Genomic DNA, 26,805 nt, shown 5'->3' on the forward strand with positions numbered 1-26,805 from the left:
TCCTAACAGTTTGTGTTTCTTGGTTTAACTTTTTTAACCCAAGAGAAAGTATTAGTGAATGGTGGACTCAACAGGTCAGTTGTGGGCTTTCATTTATTGTATTTATTCATCCAGTGATAGGTTTCACTGTTTTGTTGCTACACCTCTAATTTTTCTTGTATTTCTTCTTCACTGATGTCAGTGGAGCTATGCCAGTTTACACCAGCTGAGGATCTAGCTTATGTCTTCTTATCTAGATCTGAAGTTCAAAGAGTACTTTGGGGAAATACCCTCATTTCAAAATAATGACATAATGCTATAAATGACCTATTAAAAGCACAATTTACTAGATATCTGTATTTCTCAGATCTTTTTCCCTTCCACAGAGAACATCTTTACCATACGAATTGTCATACTGAATCAGCAATTGTCCACCTCATCCAGTATCCTGTCCCACAGTGGCTGGTACCAGATGATTCAGAGAAAGGTACAAAAATGTCAGCTGTAGAAAGTTATGAAATAATCCGCACACAGGGAATGTTTTTTCCTAACCTTCATTACTAAGAGATGGCTTACGTCCTGAAGAATGTGGGGTTTAATCCCTTCCAAACTCCTTGTTTTCTTGTTTGTTTATTGCTCTCATATAGACTTACTATGGATTAGTTCTTATGACTGTAACTCTGGATGTTCTTGTTATCCATAAGAGTTCAAGCATATTTGTTCCCTCTGAGCTCTTAGCCTTGCTAATACCTTATTGCAATGAGTTCTCCAGTACTAGGCATGTGCCTTTGTTTCTCTCATAATAGTACACTTAATAAAATCATGAACCCTTGCTTCACAATATAGTGCTCGTATTCAGAATTTATATAATAATAGTGACAGGTTTCAGAGTAGCAGCCGTGTTAGTCTGTATTCGCAAAAAGAAAAGGAGGACTTGTGGCACCTTAGAGACTAACCAATTTATTAGAGCATAAGCTTTCGTGAGCTACAGCTCACTTCCTCAGATGCAGTTTCCACGATATGCATCTGAGGAAGTGAGCTGTAGCTCACGAAAGCTTATGCTCTAATAAATTGGTTAGTCTCTAAGGTGCCACAAGTCCTCCTTTTCTTTTTATAATAATAGTGTCTGTTTTTTAATTTGTGTGAAGGACTATAAATGCCGTGTAAAGAAAGTAAAAGGACTGATATAACTTTGCTAAAAAATGCTAACCATCAACATCCCTGTCGTAGCTTTATCTTTAGCTGTTTATGTCAGTCATTTCTAGTAAACACAGAATTAGCATTCCTTCAATTACTTATCTGTGTAATAAGATTTAACATTCTTTCCAGGATCTTTAGTTCTTAAGGCATTTTATCTCAGCAGGTTTCTGTTGTAAACATGCTCTTTCTTGTTAGGAATGATGCTAATTTTCCAGTGAGCAATCAAAACAAATTATTCCTAAATTTATAGTACAGTCTGCCATAGATATGCATAATTAAATCATAAATCTATATCACTTCCTTCAAAAATATAGAATTATGCATGTGTTTGCCCCAGTCACAGCATGTCACCAGATGGGTTAGTTTTCCTAAGCAATAGATAACATTTTCTATTATATATGCTGTATGACATCTAATTAAGGAATAAAATTTACTACAGAACCCTCAGAACTGCAAATCTAAAGTGGGTCCACATTAATAAAAAAAGAGACTGTAACTTCATCCCTGAGTTGCTGTTAGTATTATTATGCATGTTACAATAAAAATTTAGTGGTTTGATCCAGTCTGATCAAAGTGTTTGATCAGTGTTTGATCCAGTCTGGCATCAAGTGATCTGTACCTCAGCTTCACCTGTGGCTGGACACTTGATCTGGGGTTTGTTGATGATTTCGTGCTTTGGCCAAGAAAAGTTCTTACTTTGCAGAGTACAACAAAATAATTCAAACAGAACCACGTCTTCAGCCCTTCCTGAGGCTCAACAGTCCTTTGTCTCCTGAGTGCACGTGATCTGCACTGCTTACTTAAGTGTCATCGTATGGCAGCCCATACCCTCCCTCAACCATGTGTCCCAGCCCTGGGACTCTAAATTGTGGACAGCAGTCTGCCTTAATTCAAAACCACCAGGCTCCGCTGTCTCCCAAGGCCATTTCCTATGGTGCCTGTCATTGGTCTGACCTTCTCTTCTGACTTTCCCAAATCTTTCCCTGGAGTTCTTCTATAGCTCACCTCTAGGCCTCTTGGCTTGACCTATATTTCTCAGGATCCTTTGCCAGCTACCTCTCAGCCAGGTTCATTTCCCCATTTCTGGAAAGCCTCCTAGCTAGTATTTCCCCATCTGAATTTTCCCCACTAAGGGACAGGCAGTGGAGCTGACTGACATTTTTCTGCTGAAAAATTGAGCTTTGTCAACAACAATTGTTTTCTATTAGAAAATCTCATGTTTTATGCAATTTTTTCAGTGGGAAATTTTGAAACAAACTTTTTTTTCAATTTGAAAATTGTATTTTGTTTCAGTGTTTGAAAAAATATGGGATGTTTGTTTTCGCTTCCTTTCCTCCTTTTATCCTTTCCCTCTTCTCCCACTCCTCTGAAAGCAGTGGAATGAATGATGTCTAGGGTTTTGGGGCGTGATTTTTTTCTACTTTTTTCCTTTCCTTTTTCCACTCTGCCACTCTACAGCTTTTTTCCAAAGTTGGAGAAGTTTTGAAAAGATATTGAGTGGAAAAAGTAAAAAAGAAAACACCTTGGATGTCATTAATTTTATTGCACTCACTGGCAAAAGAACAAACAAAGGGTAGAAAGGGGGATATGATGGAGGGTGTGAATTCAAATTTTGAAAAGTAAAAAAAATATTTCATAAATGTTTTAAATGAAAAGTGTTCCATTAGAAACCGCTTCACAATTTTGAATTCCTTTGCAAGGTTCCCCTCCCCACACACAGTTTTTGATCAGCTCGAGCAGGAAGCACTTATACTTCCCAGCAGACTTGCTTTTAGGCACCTGTTCAGTCACATGATTTCAGCAGATAGGCGGAGCCAGACTCAGACTGAAGCTGGGACTTGAACCCCTTAAAAGCTGAGCTCACTGTGTGATAGAGGGAAATGCAGTAAACAAGAGAGACTTGGAGAGTGAAGTATATTATATGTAATTTTCATAAATTTACACTTTCTAAAGCAAATTCTCTGTACCAGCCCAGGTAATTGGTCTTTGTGTAGTGGGATTATGCAGGTTGTGGTGTAGAGGGCAGAAGTTTTTGCCCTTATCCCACAGTAACAGGAGAGGGGCAGAGCTGGAGCAGGAGCCCACCCCAGTGATAGTCATCCTTACTTACTGAATCATGTCTGAAATTCAACTTGTGACCCTTTCTGGCAGGGACCAAGCATAGGTGCTAGAACTAGGGGTGCTGCCAGACCCACCCGCTTGAAGTGATTTCCATTATACACAGGGTTTACAGTTCAGTGGTTCTCAGCACCCGCACTATAAAAATTGTTCCAGCACCCTTGGGACCAAGTCTTTCCATGTTTACTATGACGTACCTATCACACTTCTGGGTGCCATAATAATATAAATAATATTTTATATAATAATCTAAAAGTAATTAAACATAATTCATAACAAAATAATGAACATACGTAAACAGAGGGTGAGAATTGCAATTGTTCTGCAATTTTAATTATAGTGTTCACAGGTGCAACCACTATAGTATGGTTGAAAGACAAATATGACCAGGATTTATTTTGAAAGGATACTTTGATAGAGGGGAAGAAGTCAATATATTTGGAAGGCACCAGAAGTTTAATTCAAAACATTATAGAAAGGTCCACATTTCTCTAAAATACCAAGTTTTCCATTTTAATGCTATCCAGGCCTGTGTAAATTCTAAACAAGACAGACTAGTGAGTTAATCTGTCACCGGAAGAAGTTCATAGCATAATGAGTGAAACATCAAAAGTAATATAAAAATAATTATTAAAGAGAATGATGTGTGCATTGATATCTTACTAATTTATCCAAAGATAAAATGGCAAATATCACAAAGAATTACTATTGTATTTTCTTTTGTGATAATTTGCTAATGCTTGAAACATCAGTTTCAGAGAGCCAAGGCAGACTGTAACATAATATTAATAGCTAACCTTTGCAGGGGAGACTGTTCATCTTTTACTATGACATGTGTTATTATATGTAAGTATTAAAGCTGAATTTCTGATATATTTTGATTGGATTTGTAATCCCCAGTTCTGGACATATGTACATACTTCATAGATTTCAGTACCTCACTATTCTTCACTGAAAGCTAAATGATTCTTACTCTTTTACTTTTTGTGTGCTTTGAAATTTTTAATCGAGGTAACAGTTTCATTCTAAAATTGGACCCTCTTCATGGGAGTAAATTTATTATGGAGGGGCCGGCAAGAACTCCATCGTTAAGGTTACATTGTGAAATGGTTTTATACTGAAGCATAAACTCTTTATATTCTTTATATGTAATGGCCTCTAAGTGCAAACATTTGCAAAATGTTAAATTTTTGTACCTATTGAGTTTTCTGTGCAGTTTATTAAAAATGTATGAAAAGAAATAAATATATAAAATTGGTCTCTTGTTGAAATTGTCTATAGCAGTCAAGCTTTTCTGTTGACAGGCATCTTTACAAAATATTGTCTGCCTACTCAACAAGTATAAGTGAGGTAAAACTTGAGTAGTTCTGGTACAACGGGTAGTTTTTAAAAATTTAGAGTTCAAATTTTTTGACATTATTCTTCATAAGTGAAAATTTGTTGTCAGAGGCCAGTGAATAATTTCTTTCAGAGAAACTCAAGAATTGCCTTCTTTCAAAATGGCTATCTCCCACTGTTATCAACTGGACAGTGGCCACAGGCTGGCGTTTGTTAAGATATTATGTGAGTAGCAACCTAACCTTAACACAATTTTTTGTGCAATAGTGTGTGTATGTTTGAAGTGATAGCAAAGAATGAAAGAAATCAAATCTGAAAGTAAAACAGTATTATTTCAAAGTTTACATGAGACACTGAGGTAATCGCCACAGTTTTTCCAGGTATCCTACTCACTACTAATTAAGAATTATTCCCTTAATTATGTTACTGATATGCACAGTGTGTGAACTTAGAAAAACTTACCATTTGTTTCCCTGAGAACAAAACATTTCTTAGCTTGATAGTAACAGCACTATACTATGCATACCCCAAATTCTTGTATCTATGTACCCTGAAGAAATTGGTGTAGCAATAGCTATCATGTTGCATGAAATCCATGTAGATTCCCTAGACAAAATAATAAGTAGATATATTACAGCATGTCTCCCATAGATCCTTCTACTACGGTGTAGCTGCTTCAAAAGACAAACATAAACACTGCATCTTGACATGCTGAAGAGAAATACAAACCTTACCCTCAAAGTATTTTATGTCATAACACTGTCTTCAGTAAATCTTGCTGGCATTTTTCTAATCCAGCACTTAAAACTTAAACAGAGCCTCATGAAGGATTTTTGTAATTGACTTTCATAGTCAATGCTAATAAATTAAGGAGATAATTACAGCTGACACTCTGGCAGAGTCTGACCCATAGTAGCCTCTAAAACTGAGACACATGGCAGAATAAGTGAATTCAGACTTAATCCTTCTGATTATAGAAGTTTATTTTATAATCTTAAAAAAAAGCCACAACACATGGAATTTACAGGCTCTTGCTTTTCAAACTTGGAGCAACTTGTTCAAAGAAATTCAGCTCACTGTAGGGTCCCTTTTAGCATAATAACAAAGCAGGAATTCCATCATTTCTGTAGAAAATTAGACTGTCTCTCTCAGTTCTAAAGGTGGAACAAAATGTCAGATACATTTATACAGCATGGACCTGAATCCTCTCTCACTCATGCTGGTTTAGACTATTGTAAGTCCAGTGTAACTTCAATAGGCTGCAAAAAGGAAAGGAGTACTTGTGGCACCTTAGAGACTAACCAATTTATTTGAGCATAAGCTTTCATGAGCTACAGCTCACTTCATCGGATGCATACTGTGGAAACTGCAGAAGACATTATATACACAGAGACCATGAAACAATACCTCCTCCCACCCCACTCTCCTGCTGGTAATAACTTATCTAAAGTGATCACTCTCCTTACAATGTGTATGATAATCAAGTTGGGCCATTTCCAGCACAAATCCAGGTTTTCTCACCCTCCGACCCCCCCCCCCCACAAACTCACTCTCCTGTTGGTAATAGCCCATCCAAAGTGACCACTCTCTTCACAATGTGTATGATAATCAAGGTGGGCCATTTCCTGCACAAATCCAGGTCCTCTCACTCCCTCACCCCCCTCCAAAAACCATACACACAAACTCACTCTCCTGCTGGTAATAGCTTATCAAAAGTGACCACTCTCCCTACAATGTGCATGATAATCAAGGTGGGCCATTTCCAGCACAAATCCAGGTTTTCTCACCCCCTCCCCCTTTTCCAAAAACCACACACACAAACTCTCCTTACAATGTGTATGAAAATCAAGGTGGGCCATTTCCAGCACAAATCCAGGTTTTCTCACCCCCCCCCCCAAAAAAAACCACACACACTCACAAACTCACTCTGCTGCTGGTAATAGCTTATCCAAAGTGACCACTCTCCCTACAATGTGCATGATAATCAAGGTGGGCCATTTCCAGCACAAATCCAGGTTTTCTCACCCACCCACCCCCCACACACACACACACACACACAAACTCACACTCCTAAATTACAAGGTGGAGAATCAGGACGTATGTGAATAGGAGAATGGTTTCGAGAGAGAATGGGGGAACCTTCCAACCAATCCTAACAGGAAATTGAATTAACCCAACCAAACTCACAGACTTTTGCAGAATATTCATTTTGCACTGTTTTGCACACAGATATTCCAGCAAACTAGGCTTTTAAACAAGGATGAAGAAACTAGTGCCTGGCTAAAATGAAAGGACAGTGGGTGCAGTTAAAGAGTTTACTTTTTAATAGTAGGCAAGAATGTTACCACTTCTAGTGCTATTCCCCATTATAAATATAGGGAATGCCTGTTCAAACCTACCAGTAGAAAATAAGAAAAAAGTAAGTTCACCCACTGTGGTCAGCTATGCTATATTTTCATTGTCTGTGCATATACCTAAACTGAGCATATTTTCAAAATAAAAAACCATCCCATTTTTGTGGCAATGCATATAGGGTTATGAAATACCGGTATAAAAGACAAATGTCCTTTTTTTTTAAAGATGTCCTGCTGTTGTTTTGGCCAGCTTTTGACTCAACAGCAGCACGTGCCTCTGTTGCAGAGATGGGACTAATAGTGGATCATGAAACTCTGAACAAGTGTCATTAGCATTCAGTGTACAAAAGACCCGCCTTGATAATGTTCACTCCCATTCCTTTGATTTTTTTTTCACTTCAAACAGTATTTGTCATACTAAACACTCTGTCACTGGACGGTTGGTTTGCTGCTGGTAAACATGGAGCAAATTCAACTTGGTGTAGCAATGTCTTGAACAAATATTTTGTAATGATAGAAAGAATGAATGTTTTGACGAATGAAATGAAAAACTGGGACATTGCAGGTGTCCTGAAAGAAATTTCCAGGGTGTCCAGATATCAGACAAAAAACAGGACTGTCCCAGTAAAATCAAGACATTTGATGTCTTTACAGGAATCTGAAAATTTACCTGTTTCTCATAAGTGATACAATTTGGAGCAAGTCAACCCAGGGCCAAGAGCCAGTACAAAGTCAATGTACTTTTTAAATAGTGCATAGGTCTTGTGCTGGCCTTTGACAAAAGGGTAGATTTCACCCTTTGCCCACTAAGGCTACCCACACACATAAAAGAGGTATGTTTACTCTACCTTAACTTACTTGATGTTTGACCACTGCTTTTCTAGAGTTATCAGTATAACAGTGATCCTGTTTACACTGAAAAGGAGCGACCTGTATGTTTAACAGCCAAGTTCAAACATAGGTCAAACATGGCACCACCTAACCCTTTCCCTAACACAGTATAGCTGTCCCACTTAGATGGGTTCATAGCATCTGAATGTGTTAGAATAGTGTTCAGAAAACATTCAGGATTGTGGATTTGTCCAGCCTTAGGCCAAATGCTGCTCTTAGATAGGTATTCACCACTGCCACAGAAGTCAGAATGTTACTCAATGATTGTGCAGCCAGCAGTAATGAAAAAGAGAGAAAACACATGGGGTGAAACTGATCCCTGTGCAGAAGGCCAGCATTAGGTATCTTGTAAATCCTTCAGTACAGAGGGAGAGCTGTGTCCCTCTTTGGTATACAGCACAAAGGGCCCAGTTTCCCCCTCAGTTCCATGGTGCAGATCCCATTGTCTTCACTGAGTTGCACTTCTAAAGCTGAAGACTGAATTGGGCTCTAAGGGTATTTCGGGGTGCTATAGATATCAAATTCTTCTGTTACCCAAAATGTGTTCCCAGACTGCTTGTCTAGTTGCGACTAGACTTTGGGAGTGGCATACAAATCCCACCACTCTCACTGTCAGCGTAAGCCCTGTCCATGAGGATTCAGCAGCAGAGGGAGATCATGATGAAATGCAGCTTCTCCTCCTCTCTGGCTTGGGGGTCCCTCTTCCTGTCTTTTTACTGGCTCTGCTCTGAGAGCTAAGCAGTCACTAATTATCCCTCTTTCTACAGCTAACTTTTCACATAGCTCTGGGACTGCTCCCATACATCCCTTCACCCTGTCCTGGGTAGATTAACTGGGTGAAAGGACGAGGAGTACTTGTGGCATCTTAGAAACTAACACATTTATGTGAGCGTAAGCTTTCATGGGCTAAAGCCCACTTCATCAGATGCAAGGGTTTCTTTTGGTTTAGGGCCATCTCCTTTTCCACAAGTTTTTCCAAACAATGTGGAGGGAAATTTGTGTGTATAAAATATTGCGCCCATCAGAACCTCAGGGACCATATTCGGTTTGAAGGAAAACAAATCTGTTCACTTGTAGAACTAATAGTACTAGTGCTTATCAATGCCTAAAACATTGATCGAATAATAAAAAATGCTGTGCTAAAGTTATTGAATAAATGAATCCATTATACTTCAAATAAAATAAGACTTCTGCAGGCCTCTCTCTCTCCTGTTATATTGATGATTCATTATTACCTCCCTAATTCTTATCCCCCCCCCTTTCCAAGCCTAACACTACTTTGTTTGCAATGGAACAAGTGCGAGTTGGGACTGTAGCACGACACAAACGCACTCAGGTCAGATGGAGAACAGTTTAGAAGAGCATCAGTTCCCAGGCACCAACCGGATAGGGATGGTATAACGCTTCATTGCCCAAGGGGGAGCTCAGGGAGAGATTGTTTTACAGACATAGGTGCTGGAATTAGGGGTGCTGTCACACCCCCTGGCTTAAAGTGGATTCCATTATCAACAGGGTTTGCAGTTTCGTTCAATGGCTCTCAGCACCCCCACTATAAAAATTGTTCCAGCACCCCCGGTTTACATAACTTATGCCCAGCTTCTTTAGTATGTCACAGTCTGCCACTCCTGGTGAGCCTGGCCTACTGCTCCATGGCCCCACCTCTTCCCCTCCCTATTTCCTTTGTGGCAATGTGTGACTGCAGGGACACACAAAAAAGCAGGCCCTGCACTCATTCATGTCTTGTATGCAGAGGCATACAAGAAAGGACAGAATGCTTTTTCTCTCCCTCACCTGCACACCAGCCCAAGGGTCAGTCACAATCTGATCCTTTCTTTTGGAAGATGTTAGCGTAGTACATAATCAAAATGCTGTATGTTCTTGTTTGAGCGATTGATATTAATTTCCTTTATGAGCATACTATTAAAGAAATGATGTTGTGGAAGAATTGGATGGAGTCTGCCATGATATTTAATGATGTTACTTATTTTCAAGACGTGAATTTATGACAACTGAGTCCACATCACCTGGCTGAAGGGTGGATTTATAGGTGATTTGGCTTCAGCTCATTTATTCTGTTTTATCATCTGCCTCAACATAGGGAAATATAATATGCAAACAATACAGCAATAAGAAAAATAAATGAAACTGAAGATGACAATTTCCCAATTTAATTATCCTGAATGTTTTACAATTTAGATAGCTGCTTTATTAACCAAACCATTTCACTTCCATCAATGGCTTTACATTGGAGTTAACTCATTTTTTCAAAATTTGTAACAGCATGTGCATTAAATTTGTACATTTTCTTGTGAAATAGCTAAGAAAAGCACAAGATAACTTCCAAATCTAGCTTCCCCATAGTAAGCAATGGCAGTATGTCTCTCACCAACATATAAGGGGCCTGGTTCTAATCTCCCTTACATATATGCAAATCAAGAGTAATTCCATTGAAGTCAGTGGTATCATTACAATGTGAAATGGGTTAAGTGAAAGGAGAATCAGACCCAAAGTCTCTTTATAACAGCAGCTTTAAGTTTTTCCTTTGCTTTTTTACTCGGAGTTGCCTTCTTGGTGTCATTCCTCAACATAGTTTAACCAAAAATATCCCATTTGGTTCCTTCAGCCAGAGCATTCTAGAGATGGGTGCTCCACTACTTCCTTTACAATATTCCCTGACGTCCTTCTTGGAATGCAGGTCTCCCAACAATTTCTTTGCTCCCAATGTAATTTGATTCTAGCTCTTTCAATGCAAAGGTAACACTCACTTTTAGTACATCCTGTGGTTATATGACAGCTTTGGTCTGAAGTAGTCTCAGGACCTCTGTGGGGATCAGGTGTGCTGGTTCTGTCAGATTTGGGGTTTTCACTCTGAATCCAGTCTTTTACACACCTGTCTTCCTCAGCTCAATGCATCCTGGTTTGCCCTTCAGAATTACAGCCCTTCTTGCTCTGTTACCACCATTCATCAGTAATACAACAAAACACACAGAACACTCTCCTCTCTCCCTCCTGTACCGAACTAAGGGCTTGTCTACACTAAAGCTATGGATAAACTATTTGCCGAAAAATGCAGTTTCAGTCAAATTGAACTATTTTCAAATTTGTGTTGAGTTGCAATTCATAGCTACTCATAATGACAATGGCTAGTCACTGGGCCAGGGCAAGACACTCAGACTGATAGCCTGGTAGTTACAACATTCACCTGGGATGTGGGACACCCAAGGTCATGTCACCACACCAATGACTAATTAGTTATAAAAAGTGGAACAGCTTAAACAGGAGAGATTAAGGAAGACCCACCCCAGCATATTTTCTAGCCCAATGGTAGAGAAATCTCCTACAATGTGGAGACTCAAGTGCAAATCCCTTCTCCAGATCAGAAAGAAGGGGGAATTGAACCTGGGTCTCCCACATCCCACTGGGCTAAAAGTGATAAGGGAGATACTCCATTCCCATCTCTGGTGCTTTGTTTGGGTTAGACCCTCACTGGTGTAAAACATTTTGTTTCACCCCAACTTCGTGGTTTTTGACTTTTCAGTCCATCAAAACTTTACTTTTTAGTCTGACCCAAAATGAAACTTTCCCACCTGATTTTTCAGATTTGTCAACACACCAAAAAAATCCATTGTTCACCCATGTGACCATCGTCGCTGCGGGAGGGGGCTATACTGATAATGCTCAATCAGGGCAAATGGCAAAGAATAGAGCAGACGGTCACCAAAACTGGTGGTTTATTCTGTAATTAGATTTCACCAAGCCAGTAACAAAACAGCTTCTGTAATACCTTACTGGTTGCCAAGAAGCCAAAATGCAGTTCCTTTTAAGCAATCCAGCCTTTGCTTCCCCTCAGACAGCAAAGTCTATTAGTGAGGGTTATTTAAAACTTTATTCACCATATATTAAGTGTGACCCATTGCTCCTGGGGCAGTCCTCACTGAAAATGCCAAGGGCAGGGCAGGCTGCAAAAAGGAGAGCAGATTCTCCCAAAACTGGTGGTTAACACTGAAATTAGACTCACCTACCAGGCACAGACTGTGCTCCTGATCCCCCACATTGGTTATCAAGAAGCTGAAAAAAGAAATCACACAAACCCTCCAATTGCATTCCAGTTCTCTGGCTCCCAGTCAGCACCTAGGTCCAGTAAGGTGAGGAGTTATTTAAAAACTCTGTTCGCTGTACAAAATGTTCTTCTGAACCCCAAAGGGCCAGCCACACTACTGGGTCAACATTAGTTTGGATCTTACCCAAAATACCACGCTGCCAGCCAATCCTTTAGAGTCTAAAAATAAAGGTTTGTTATAAAAGAAAAGAACAAGAAGACCCTCCTCAAAGAGAGCTGGCTGGCAGATTCATTTGTCACTTCTAAATTTACACTGGAAATGTGGATTCACCACAGAGTTACTTCAATTTTATACCTGATTTCAAGGCAGTTACAGCAGTGTAAATCTGAAGTAACACCATGCCAAATGGGGCTCCCTATTTTTGTTCTAATTGTGTAAAGCACCATGATACAGGCAATTAGTTTTGCACAAATAAATGATTATGAAAACAATAACAGTTTTTCACTTTTTTCCCAGAACTCAGATCAGAATAATGTACATTGGATGTTATAGCTGAAAGACACCTCATTGCTTGCCTTTGAGGGACGGATAGCTCAGTGGTTTGAGCACTGGCCTGCTAAACCCAGGGTTGTAAGCTCAATCCTTGAGGGGGCCATTTAGGGATCTGGGGCAAAAATTGGGGACTGGCCCTGCAGGGGGTTGGTCTAGATGACCTCCTGAGGTCCCTTCCACCCCTGATATTCTATCATTGGGTTTAAATATAATCAGCATATTATTTTTTTTAAAGTAAGCAAAATTTTACTTAAGGGCCTGATTTTGTAAGCACTTACTCTGGATGTAACCAGAGTCATACCATCCCAAAGTAAAACAAGAAAATTTCCATGAGAATTGTGAAGCTGCCACTACATCATCCCACTGGGTAGTAGGGACTAAAGGTGGGTTTGTCCCCTGCTGGAAAAGGGCATGGTATCCACCCTCAGAAGTAGCAGATTGACCCAGATTTGAGAGTCCTGGGCCGTCCATGTGGGGACCTTGTGCCTCCAAAATGACTGTGGCCTTGCAGTTTCATTGCAACTATGCTATCAAGGACCCCATGGGCTGCAACTGGTTCTCACACTCTCTTGGGGATATTCCACAACAAAAATAAGAAAGCCCAGGGCTGTACTGCCTTCTCCAGGGAATCTCCTCAGGGCCAGATGGGGACAACATACCCCCTCATCCATGTACACACACCAAAAAGGACATTTTTAACAAATCAAACAGAGAGCTAAATAATTGAATTGGGAAGTGTGATGTAGATTCACAACCAGAGTATATAATAGTTCACAATGGTTTAGCTGCTGCCTCATTGGGGTGGCTGGCTGGGTGTTTTCGGTGATGACCGTGGGGGTCTGGAATACCCTCTTGTCCTTTATCCTCCTAAGTAGCCTACTTTCCTGACTGTCAGGGCTTGCTGTGCAACCCTTTGTGGAGGGTAGGGGAGACTAAAGTACTGGCCAGTGAGCTGGGTATTGTTATTTGAATTTACAGATGCTACATGGCTGAAGAGGTCAGCTGACTGAAATTTTTACTTCGTTATTTTAAATAATTGGCAGGATGCTCAGAGCCAGGATATGAACATGATTTATTGGTCTAAACTGAAGGAAAATAATATATATATACATGAAATAGGGTTTGAGTCAGACTTAAACGGTGCCTTATGTTGGACCTGAACACATTTACATTTCCCCCAATGTATAGATTCATAGATTCAAAGGCCAGAAGGGACCATTGTGACCATCTAGTCTGACCTGCATAACACAGGCCATAGAACTGCCCCCAAAATAATTCCTAGAGCATAGCTTTTAGAAAAACATCCCATCTGGATTTAAAATTGCCAGTGACGGGGAATCCACCATGACCTTTGGTAAATTGTTCCAATATTTAACTACCTTCACTGGTAAAACTGTACACCTTATTTCCAGTCTGAATTTGTCGAGCTTCAACTTCCAGTCATTGGATGATGTTATACCTTTCACTGCTAGACTGAAGAGCCCATTATTAAATATTTGTTCCCTATGTAGATACCTTTAGACTAATCAAGTAACCCTTAACCTTCTCTTTGTTAAGACAGACTCAAAGAGCTCAATCTGTTTATCACTAGAAGGCATGTTTTGTAACCCTTAAATCGTTCTCGTGACTCTTCTCTGAATCCTCTCCAATTTATCAACATCCTCTTGAATTATGGCACTAGAACTGGACACAATATTCCAGCAGCAGTCACACCAGTGCCAAATCCAGAAGTAAAATAACCTTTCTACCCAAACTCAAGATTCCCCTGTTTATGCATCCAAGGATTGCACTAGCCCGTTTGGTCACATCATTGCATTGGGAGCACATGTTCAGCTGATTATCCACTTTGACCACCCAACTCTTTTTCAGAGTCACTGCTTCCCAAAATAGAGTCCCTCATCATGTCATTACGACCTACGTTCTTTGTTCCTAGATGTATACGTTTAGCCATATTGAAACATGTATTGTTTACTTCAGCCCAGCTTACCAAGCATTCCGGATTCTTGTGTATCACTAACCTATTTTCATTATTTACCACCCCTCTAATTTTTGTGTCATCTGTGAACTTTATCAGTGATGATTTTATGTTTTCTTCCAGGTCATTGATAAAAATGTCAAATAGGGTAGGGCCAAGAACTGATCTCTGCAGGGCCTACCTAGAAATAGACCCATTCAATGATGATTCACCATTTACAATTACATTTTGAGACCTGTCAGTTATTCAATTTTTAATCCTTGTAATATGTGCCACATCAATTTTTTATCAAAACATTGTGAGGTGTCAAGTCAAATACCTTCCTGAAATCCAAATATATTACATCAACACTATTACTTTTATTAAACTTGTAATCTCATTTTAAAAAGAGTATCAGAAGAGGTCTAATATATGCAAGACTGGGGACCTAGCCCTATAAGAACTTAGCAATCATATCATATTGACGTGATACAAAGCATCACCCTTTACCATTTCATATATCATAATACACACAAGCTAGATCGCTATGAAAGAGTGCTGATTTTTAGCAACATCAAGTTCAAAGGTTTTTGGGTCGTGTCTAAAAATAAATAAAGAGTGACTTCTAGTGGTATTTTGAAACTTTGGATTTTATATTGGAAGGGCAAGTCAACCTTACTCCATAAACAACTTTATCCTTATGTAATTAGAAACAGCCACCAGATCAAAGTTTTTAGGTTTAGTTAGCTGTTGGACTCTTCCAAGGTGCAATGCTACTAGTAAGTGAAGGTAGTCCTTTGTCTGAGCTATTCCTAGAAACACCATACTAATTGGGGATTGGTGAAGATCTTTAGTCAGAGTGCATTGCTTATAAAGTTTTCTCATAAGTCCTCAAAGGGAGCAGAGTGCTTTTGAAAATACCTCCCCACATGTACTACATGGAAATTAACTTCTCACTATAAAATTCTCTCCCAGCATGCTACAGCATCTAAGGATCTTGACACACAATTTAGGTCAAACTTGCTACAGAGTATGTCAGGCCTTGTATATAATAAATGCAGATATTTAAGAAAACGGGAGTATATGTGCAGATCTGTGGAGAATTCTCAGTTTTTGTTTGAAGGAAAATGTATATGCACTTCTTGGCAGAAAAGGGGAAAGAAATCCATAATCCAAATTATTTGCAAACTGAGCACTACAGATATTGTAGTTTAAAAGAAAAACAAACAAACAAACCTTTTCTACTATACGATTTTGTTATATTGCTCTTAAAAGTAATTCTGATCCTCTCCTACAATCTTTGTCTGTAGTCACTGGTAATATGGACTATTATTGAGTGTGTTTACTAAGTCCTATGAACTGGTGTATTTACTGAGTTCTGAGTAGTTGTCGTCAAGCCATTGCTGGTGTAAGATTTTTGTTACCTATGAAGAACGAGTTGGGATTTCAAAGAATACAAATGCAAAAAAGGGAGAAAAAATGAAAATCAGTTCACAGTGTATCTTTTCTAAATGGCTTTACTCTTAGCAAGACATTTTCCATTTAAAAATAAGAGTTATAAACAGTGTTCATTCTAGCTCTTCAGTGTGACTGTAACTCTCCTACTGAGCCTGCTTCGCCAAACCCCTTACGAGTCACAGAGATCTCATTGTATGAAGCCGCTGTGATGATCCAATTTTGCAACGTGCTGAGCTGCTGCTGTAAACTGACACGGCATATGAGGTGTCCATTGCTCAATGTATTTCTGTTCATATGGCTCATGCCACTGCTTTATAGGGGTTGAACAATTCTTGGCAAGAATCCGGGACCATTTCCCAATGCCCACCCCCAGACTATAAGACTTTTTACAGCTTTGGGATATTTGTAACCATTTTGGGGGGAGTTGCATATTTTTATTCTCTCTCCTTATTAAAGTACTTCAATTCTGTTATGGAGAGGTCAGTCCTAGAGCTGACAGGTTAGGTCAATTCAACCTTGGCTTCTCCATTGCCAGCAAAAGGAAACAAGTTAGTGGAATTGTGGAAATAGCTTTGGTGACGATGGTAGTCTTCAAAAGATACAAAGATACTTTGGGTGTGTAAGTGAGGGCAGAATGTAGCCTTTCATTTGGAACTTTGTTTTACAAATCTGTGGTTAAAACGCCTTTTGAACCATTTAAAAATCATCTATCTATCTTATGTACTTATATAGCCTCCATTGAAGTCAATGGAGCTATACCGGTTTACATCAGCTGGGGAGCTGGTACTATTAATAATATGGAAAGCACAAATCCTGTGTGAATAGTAGGTGGCTGCATTTTGGTTTATAAATCAGGCTCTTAGGTATGGTGAACATGTTCTTTATATAATTGGCCTGCGTAAATAAAACTCAACCCCTGTAGTCTCCAGCCCCAGAGGATTATGGAATAATGAAAAACTAAACTAAACCAATCAACTGAAGACTGGGGGGGAGGGAGTGTAGGTAGGGGTTGGGTTTAAAAATAGTTAAGTACTAGTTTATGAGAACACAAACAAACTATGCTCTCTTCAGTGTTTTTATTTCGCTAAGGAAAGCAAACTTTGGAACTACTTTAGAAATGGAAAACATGGTATTGATGTTGAAACAACAATAAGCAGCTGTTGCCTCTGTCCTGCACCTGCCTCTTACTCATAGAGAGTAACATCTTAGAAAGGCTGGCTGACAGCTGATAGAACAGAAGGTCAAGAAGGAAGGAGGACGAGGGTAACCCTTATAGAAAAGTCCTAGAATGGATGAGGGCTTTATACGAAGCAGACAGACAGAGCTCATTGTAATCTATTACACCTCACATGTTAACTCCTTTTCTTATGCATGCCAGCTGTACTTTAACCCACATAGCTCAATAACTCAACAGTACACAGAGCTGGAAAGAGTAAAACTTTTATGGTTATAGATAATATTGCGCCATAGCTAGTGTGTTTTAATTGATTTCATCACCATGTGACGACAAATCTTGCACAAACAAGTTCAGGATGTGCATAATAACACAAGCAATTGGTCCCAAATATAGCTGCCATCCCACAGTGTACAAACAAGACTGGCCTAATCATCAAAATTATGATGCCCTGGGAACAGTTTTTGGAAGACACAACATAATTTTTTGTCCAAGTGGCTGAAGTTGCTGGCTGTGGCAGTGCACTCGATCAAGTCCCACAGGGAAATCATTCTGCTTCCTGCCATTTGTGTCTTTCTCCAGCTAAAGAAGGGCCAAAACAAGCAAAAACAAGCGGGAAAATGTTAGGATTATGCAATCTACCACTTTATTATCTGTCCATTTTTTTTGTATTTGCAAAACATAGCAAAGTTAATATACTATATGTAAGGGGTCAGACAATAGCTAACTTTTCACTCCTAACAGTAGTGTGAGACTGTGTCTCACTAATGGAGGATTTAGTATTCCATTGCCAATCATTGATCTATCAGGGACCTCTGGCTGGTGCTTCAAAAGAAAGGGAAAACAAACAGTGTACTTGATTATTTGTGCTATGATGAGAAAAGGGGAAAATATTCTCTCCCTGCTCTCTACCCTAATGAGTTTATGAGCATGAAGCAGGAGAATGGATTAACCAATCTCAGCAGCTTCAATTACCAACATTTGTTATTGTTCAGCCTCTTTTTCAATCCTAAATCTCTGACTTCCTGCAGCAGAGAATTCCACAGGCTGTCTACATCCTGTGTGAGGTATTTCTTGTGATATTGTTTCTTTTGAATTTACCTGACCTTTTCGCTCTTAATCAGATCTTGCCACAGTTATCCATGTATTCTTCCTCTCAAAATCTGATTGCTGTAATGGGCTCTATGTGGGGTTAAACCTTGGGACCATTCAGAAACTGAAGCTAATGTAGAGTGCTGCAACATGCTTATTAAGCAGAGTTGTACATTGGGAGCAAGTTAGACCAGTACACTGTGATCTGCACTGGCTTCCAGTAAACCTCTGGATGGAATTCAAAGTGTTAGTTTTAACCTGGAGACTGGTAATTGGTTTATGGTTATCTGAGAAATTGTTTCTCTCCCTTGTTGTATTTCCGCAGTTGAGATCAGCAGAGGCTCTCAAGCTAGAGCTCCCGTAATATAAACGGGAGGGAGCTGCTGGCAGGATGCTCACTGTGAGGGGGGTTTCAGTGCTGGATCTTGCTCTCCTCCCGAGCTCAGATTTGTTGGCTGTCCAGTCATGCTGTGAAGTCCCTATTTCCTCCTCTCATAGTTAAGTTTCCGAGGAATATATGGGTTGATGTGGATATATTTATGGACAGCTCTTTGTCTCTGTTACCCACCTCACCATTTTTAAAATACGGGATGGGCACCCAGAGTGCTGGTTGGGGGTCTAGAGGTGTATTTTAAAAATCTGAATGAATAAATAAGGAACACCATAAAATGGAGGATTCATCAGTTTTTACTATAGTCTGTAAGGGTATTTCTATGCTGCAGTTGTGAGCAAGTCTCCCAGGCCACATAGACAGACTCATGCTAGAATTCTAAACTTAGCTGTGTGAATTTGCTATATCAGGCTTGGGCTAGCTGCTGTGGTAGGGTGGGTTTCGGGCTCATGTGCCTGGCCTGAGCCCCTGCCAGTGCCACAGTGTCCATGCAGCTATTTTTGGCATGCTAGCACAAGCCCCGCTAGCACAGATCTGTCTACCCCGATTGGGAGGCTTGCTCCCAGCTGCAGTGACGATATACCCTGCAAAACAGCTCAGTGAAGTCAGGAAGCAGATCTCTATGAGGTCTCTGCCTTACCCACCACTACTCTGCTCTAGGGCCGATATTGGGGCACAAGCCTCTGAGCTCCATGACTCGTCCAACTCTACTCTACTCCTGATCTGTCAGGACCGACAGGTCACTTCATGGTCAACGGTTCTGAAGGTAGTTGATAGTCCTAAAAGTATCAGCATGAACACCTGATTTTCATCCATCACCAATAAGGGATATCAATCGGCACAAACAAGTGCTATGACTTTTGGTCCAAGAGACTTGTGACTAGCCCTATATTATGAGTAGGATTTCAAACCAACTCATGGCTGGCCTAACCCTGTTCTCATTGAATTAATCAAAGGGAGCAGCGTGCTTTTGAAAATACCTCCCCACATGTACTACATGGAAATTAGTTTATCACTATAAAATTCTCTCCCAGCCCACTACAGCATCTAAGGAGCTTGACACACAATTTAGGTCAAACTTGCTACAGAGTATGTCATGCCTTGTATATAATAAATGCAGATATTTAAGAAAACATGGGGGTAGATGTACAGCTCTATGGAGTATTCTCCGTTTTTGTTTGAAGGAAAATGTATATGCACTTTTTGGCAGAAAAAGGGAAAGAAAGGCTAACAGTGTTGAGTCCAGTGAGGCAAGGTGGATGAGGCAATATCTTTTATTGGACCAACTTCTTAAGCTGTCCAGTGGGGTATCAGTTCACTGGACAGCTTAAGAAATTAATAATGTTTAACTCTTACATACCACTTGTCATCAGTAGCTCTCCAAGCACTCTATAAAGGAGGTAGGCATCATTCTCTCTATTTTACAGATGGCAAAACTGAGGCACAGAGAATTGATTTATCCAAGGTCACCAGCTCAGGTGAGTACAGAACCCACATTTCCCAAGTCCTGGCCTTGATCCAACAGGTCACACCACCTCTTAATGTGACACCCTGAACCCCAAAAATCAGTTGAAAGTTTAATAGATTAGACATGACTCCATAGGTAACCCCTACATAATGTATTATAGCTGGAGTTATTGTATTTGAAATTTTAACTCTGGCATTTCTTGACTTTTGACTGTGTAACCTTAACATTCTTTCAATTAAGTTTTTTAGTATGGAATAAAATACCCACTTGTATAAATGCCACCAAGAATACTATGAGGACATGGAAAAAAATAAAGCTGAAAATAAACAAATCTTGTACTTTGTAAAAATGATGGGACTTTATGCACCACACAGAGTAATTAAATTGGTTACAAAAAAGGTCACTAATTACTCTGCAAGAGAGGCAGTCTATAATTAGTAAATACCGTATATTTTCATTTTGTGGTTATCTGACTCTTAAAAAAAACTTCCCATGCATGTACTGCTTAATTATATATTTATTCCTACAAATTAGTCTTTAATTATATCCTTCAATCATTTAGCACTATCAGAGTCATTTTAAGTTAATAAAGCAGCTTAATTATAGTTATTTTTCTTATTTATGTGGGGGTAGTTGTATTGTAATTAGAACTGGCACCATTTAATGTAAATTAAATGGTCTCTTTACTGTATCAGAAAAAAACAAAAAAAACCCACACACAACAACCAGTGTGGGCCAAATTCTGAAACCCCACTAACCACGGAAATAAAACAGAAATGAGAAAGGAACATGTGTCAGTCCAGAACACCTTTTCCCAGAGCCAAACAGAAGTTCTGAGTTTAATTGTAAATCTAGAACCAATGATTCATGACTGGGTTCTAAATTTGGCAAAATGACTTTTATTCCCATCCTTTGTTTCCATTAGTCTTTAGCTCCCTCATGCCAATAAGACTTTACTAGGACCAAACACCTATCCAAAGTTGCAGCCCTAGCTTGGGTAAACAGTTTAAATGCTGTTTGTTGGGACAATACTGGTATTAGCATTCTGGAGCAAAAAGATACATGAGCTTTGGTTGTCTGAATATCAATGCCCAAAAATATCTTCCAGTTCCTAACTATTTCATAGCAGGGATAGTATGAGAGCTCTGGGAACAAAGGTTTGTGGAAGTGTTTTCTCCCTTTTGCTCAGCATAGTAGTGTAGGCACAGGTTTTGGGTGCCTCACAACTCCCACTGGTTTTGAGACTCTGTAGGTCAATACTATATGGAGGCCTTAGGAGTGGACTATGTGACACTATCACTAAAATTTACCAGATCTCCCGAACACAGCTTTACTGAGGATGCTCCCTAATGCAGTGATGTCACAAGGAGGGGAAAAAAAACACCTGGGCATCAGGGTAAGAATGGAGAAGAGGGTCCCATCTGGTGGAATCCCTTTCCTGTGGTGAGGAGAGGATTGCCTGAGTGACTCCCACTCACTACCACATCAGAGTGGGTGAAGATACCTAGCTTTCCTTTCCCTGTCCCAGAGAGAACAGGTTAAGAGTATTGGCATCCCCTCAATCCCTTCAACCTCGGTCTTAATGATGTATGCCAACAAGAGTGCGAATTAATGCCAGTTTTGATGGTGTTTTTCACTTTTGTATCGATACTCATCCACTAGGAAGTAGATTGGGACCTCCAATTCATTACATGCAGGGTGTTGAACGGCTGTGAAATAACCATTTTCAATTGTTTTCTGTAGCCTAGAATTTTCTGCCTCCTTGCTTCCTCCAGTTGATATTTTTCAACATAAGGAGCTTTCCCCCCATTTTATACACCAGAATCACTTCCCTTCTAAGGAGCAAAAAAATCCCTCTGACCTTTGTTATTCCTCCAAACCTTGCAACAGTCATTTAAAAATTGAGTAACCAGCATGGAACAGAATGGACCAAAATCATCCCAAGTAAAACTTTACTGATGCTAATGGGCTTACAGCAAACATGAATTTGGCCCATTTAGTTAAGGTTTTAAGTAAACAGTTGCCAACCAGAATTTTAGCTGCCCCACGTTGTCTACTGAGCATTGGGAATAAAGTTACCAATCTTTTAAAAATCTGTTCGGTTTTTCCATGAGGTAGTTGTTCAAAACAACAACGTGAATAAACTAACTTTACATTTGGATAAGTTGCTTGAATCACTGTCTGCCCATTTTAGTCCTTCAAGCATAATCTATCTATATTCTAAAGAGGACAGTTGAATGGCACCTTCCTGAAAGTGGAACTAAATAATCTCAGCTACAGTTATCACTCACTTCTGTAATACTTTCCAAATAAATAAATAAAGGGAAAATGTCATCACTGTGAGGAGCTGCAAAATAATTTTCCTTTTGCTTCCTCCCCCAAATAGGATTCTGGCACCTTTACTGTAAAGGTTAAATGAACTGGTCTGCAATTCTCTGCAAACTGCTCTAAAAACAAGGCAGATTTCTTCTGATGCAGTCCTAAGGGATATATCTAGTTTCTACTGAAATATTAAGATAATAATCAAATCATTCATTTTTTCAGAGCCTAATTCAGAGCTTAAGTCAGAGAGGTGCTGAGCACCTGCATCTAGAATTGATTTCAGTAGAATATATGGCAGGGGGCATCTGGCTAAAGGCTTATCTTTCACTCATTGAACTCATGCTCCATTACAGATTGCGGATATAAGGACTTCTGCACACTACACATAGAATAATATATTCCTTATTTTCTTTAGCTAGGGCTTGTAAAAAGGTGTATCTTCCAGTATACATGCAGTTGAGTAGTTGTACATCTCAGTGATCTGACCAATGCTCCGAAGGTTGGGTATAGGGCTTGATCCAGCAGAATACTTTAAGCATACATTGAAGTCGCTGGGTCTACTCAGATTATTAAAGTTTAGCATATGCTAAAGTTAAGTACTTTGCTGGATTGGAGTTATAAAGGGGGCTGAATTAGCTGAGTAGTGAAGTGACTGTTTTTGCTGTCTTCTAGCTTTGGTCGCTTTTCTGCGCAATTAGAACTGAAATCCTAGCCTGATCTGCTATGTTTCTTTCTGTGTACACTGCTCAGCCCTGTTAGAACCATATGTTAAAATATCTCCATTGTTATTTAAAACGTGCTACTTGCTGATCCCAGAGCATGATCCCCTTTTTATGCTAGTGGCTGCCACAGATTTGGCAGGCCTTTTGATAAAACGAAAGTCAGAAATACAAATGACATAGCAGGAGATCCATTTGAAAATGGAAGACATGGGACTAGTGTAGTTATGTAAAAAGCATGGACATGCATGCAATATGCTGATTCCATACAAAGCCCCAGTGTCTGATTTTGCTTCCTTTTTCTGCTCACAGGTCAGTCATCACAAGGCTTTTTACTTCAAGATTAGACCCAATCCCTCTGTAATATCATTCTTATTATTTGGGAATGTATAAAAGGAAGGCTGGATTGGTCACAAGAGCTTCCCAAGAGTTGGAAGTCATAACTCTTTCATATATGGGACTTTCTATTCTTGTGTATGTCACAAAAATACCAGGTTTTTCCCCTACTCTCTTTTATTCCCAACACTACAATATATTCCACAGCTTGAACCATTCTGGAATCCGTTATAAAGCTATAACAAAGGTTAATTCTGAAGAAGACTTTGTAAAATATGCTACTTTAGTTATATTTATGCTACATCCATTAAACATTCAAAAGATGCTTATACTGTATGTTAAGGCAGTTAAACTGTAACACTTCTAGTTCATCCACATTGCAGTGCAATGCCAAAGTATTTCATAGGCACAATGCCGTACAGAGCTTGGTTCAGCAGTTCGCAGAGAGGCAGAAAAAGGGGAAGGTAGCACACGGAGATAGCATGTCCATATGTGCGATGGCAGGTGCACATGGAGCAGGAAAGAAAAGGAAGCTGACATTTAAAAGCGACAACTGGCAAGTATTCAAATCAGTACTGCTTACATTGGCACTTCCCTGTCTGGGATGGATCCATACCAGCATCCCCTTATGCTAGTTACATCACCAGGCTTCCATCCCCTCCCACTCTCCTTTCTCCACTGTGGCTTTCCCTTTTGTCTTTTTTCTTCTTTTTCCTGTGAGTTTTCTTTTCTGTTTTTCATTCTTAATTTTTTCCTCCCCTTGACCTTCCTCCTCCCCACCCCCATATACACCATCCCTTCTCCACCAGGCCCTCTTTTATCTATTTTTCTACCCAGTCCCCTTCTTCCTGCTTGCTCAGCCAGATCCTTCCCCTTTGCTACTCTCTGGTTCCGTCCCTTTCATTTTTCACTTTCTCAGCTCCCTCCCCTCCCCTTATCTCTCAGTTCCATCACTGCCTCTCTCCCTCCCTGCTTCCTCCCTTTTTTCTCCTTCCTGTTTTTCTTCCTTCCTGCATCATTCCCTTCTTGCCTGTCTTCCAGTTCATAGAATCATAGAAATATGGGTCTAGAAGGGACCTCGATAAGTCATTTAGTCCAGTGCCTGCACTGAAACAGGCTGAGTAGACCATCCACACAACATCTCCCCTTTGGTATTCTCCCTCCCTCCCCACTCACTCCTCACTATTTCTAATCCCATTTTCCCCCTCTTAGTTTTTCTTTCACATCTCTTGGTGGTTTCCATTCACTGCTTTCCCCCTCCCTGCCTCCACAGTTTCACGAAGGATCATGCTAGGGGACTGGTGCCTTTGCACTGATCGTATGTTCCTGTAGAAGTAGATAATAGGCCCTTTGGGTTGGCAGCAGATTGAAGGTCACTATCTTAAAAACAAAATAACTTCAAATCCAGACTCCAGCGAGAAACTGCTGAATTGGAATTCATTTGCAAATTGGATACTATTAATTTAAGCTTAAATAGAGACTGGGAGTGGCTAAGTCATTATGCAAGGTAGCCTATTTCCTCTTGTTTTTTCCTACCCCCCCCCCCAGATGTTCTGGTTTAACTTGGATTTAAACTTGGAGAGTGGTCAGTTTGGATGAGCTATTACCAGCAGGAGAGTGAGTTTGTGTGTGTATGGGGGTGGGGGGGATGTGAGAAAACCTGGATTTGTGCTGGAAATGGCCCACCTTGATTATCATGCACATTGTAGGGAGAATGGTCACTTTGGATGAGCTATTACCAGCAGGATAGTGAGTTTGTGTGTGTGGTTTTTGGGAGGGGGGTGAGGGAACCTGGATTTGTGCAGGAAATGGCCCAACTTGATTATCATGCACATTGTGTAAAGAGTTGTCACTTTGGATGGGCTATCACCAGCAGGAGAGTGAATTTGTGTGGGGGGGTGGAGGGTGAGAAAACCTGGATTTGTGCTGGAAATGGCCCAACTTGATGATCACTTTAGATAAGCTATTACCAGCAGGACAGTGGGGTGGGAGGAGGTATTGTTTCATATTCTCTGTGTATATATAAAGTCTGCTGCAGTTTCCACGGCATGCATCCGATGAAGTGAGCTGTAGCTCACGAAAGCTCATGATCAAATAAATTGGTTAGTCTCTAAGGTGCCACAAGTACTCCTTTTCTTTTTTCAAATTTTTTTAGGAGTCTGCAAATGAAAAAGGGTGGAAAACCACTGTTCTAGAGGGCTCCAGAACACTCAAAAGGGATTCAACTGCATATGGCTGCTGGTGTCCCCCCTTTCCTAGTCATCTCCCCTCTTTCACCTATTTTCCATAAAGCCGTTTTGTCTTTTTTATAGTGTGGACTCTTCAGGCCAGGGACTATGCCTTCTTTTGTGGGGGTTGTACAGTGATTAGCAAAGTGTGAGTGCTACTAGCAACAAACCATAACGATGTTATTCAGCCTCTCTCTCCTTCCTCCTATTTCTGGATCCCATGGCACAGTGGGAGGTTAGTAAGTGTAGGCTGGAAATCCTTTAAGCAATTTTATCCCTGCAAAATATAGTGTTAAGACAGTGTTTGAAGGCAAAAATGACTTAGTGAATTGGAGAGGAGGATTCTTTCCTGTTAGCTGGAGCGAAAAACAAGTAAAGGCGCAAACCCTAAAGTACAAAGAGTCAAAGTGAAAGTGCAGAGAGGATTCCCAAGCTGGAGCAGAGTGCGGGCTGGCCAAGGAGACATCACTCCCATTACACTAATAAGGCCAGAGTGGCATAAAAGAAAGTTAGAGAGACAAGGTGGGTGAGGTAATATCTTTATTTGACCAACATCAATAAAAGATATCACCACACCCACCTTGTCTCTGTAATATCCAATACAGGAGAACCACCATGGCTACAACAACACTGCAAAAAAATAAAGGGAACATAACAGCCACCTATCCAGGTAGGGGGCTTCTCCAGGTGCAGGCATAAAACTCATAAAACCGGCCCTGTAGAAAGTCTGCCAGGGAGCAGGAGTGGCAAAAGCGCCCTAAAAGTGTGGGGACCACAGGTGCCCTAACCATGGCCCCACCTCTGACGCTGCACTGCCCTCTGAGGGCCCCGCCCCCCCCTTCTCCCCGAGTGGCTGCCCTCGCGCCTCCCCCCCCCCCGCAATGCCTAGAGTCTTTTCTATCCTTGGAGCAGTCCAGGCTCAGGAAGGCACAAATGTGGAGCACGAGCCCAGATCACAGGTAGGTGAGGAGAGGAGGAGGAGGAGAGTCACCCATTTAAAGTTTTGATAAGTGAGAAAGCAAGTTTGTCTTTCCATTGTCTCTTCAGCTGAGGCACTTGTAATCATTTGCCCCTCCAAAAAATAAAAGCCATTAAAATACCTCTGCAAGCACTCGTACACATGCACACACTGTGTTCTTCATAATAGATCTTGAATATTGGTTATTACAG

Source organism: Lepidochelys olivacea (genome assembly GCF_965140295.1).
Source record: "Lepidochelys olivacea isolate rLepOli2 genome assembly, chromosome: 1".
NCBI classification, from domain to species: domain Eukaryota; kingdom Metazoa; phylum Chordata; order Testudines; family Cheloniidae; genus Lepidochelys; species Lepidochelys olivacea.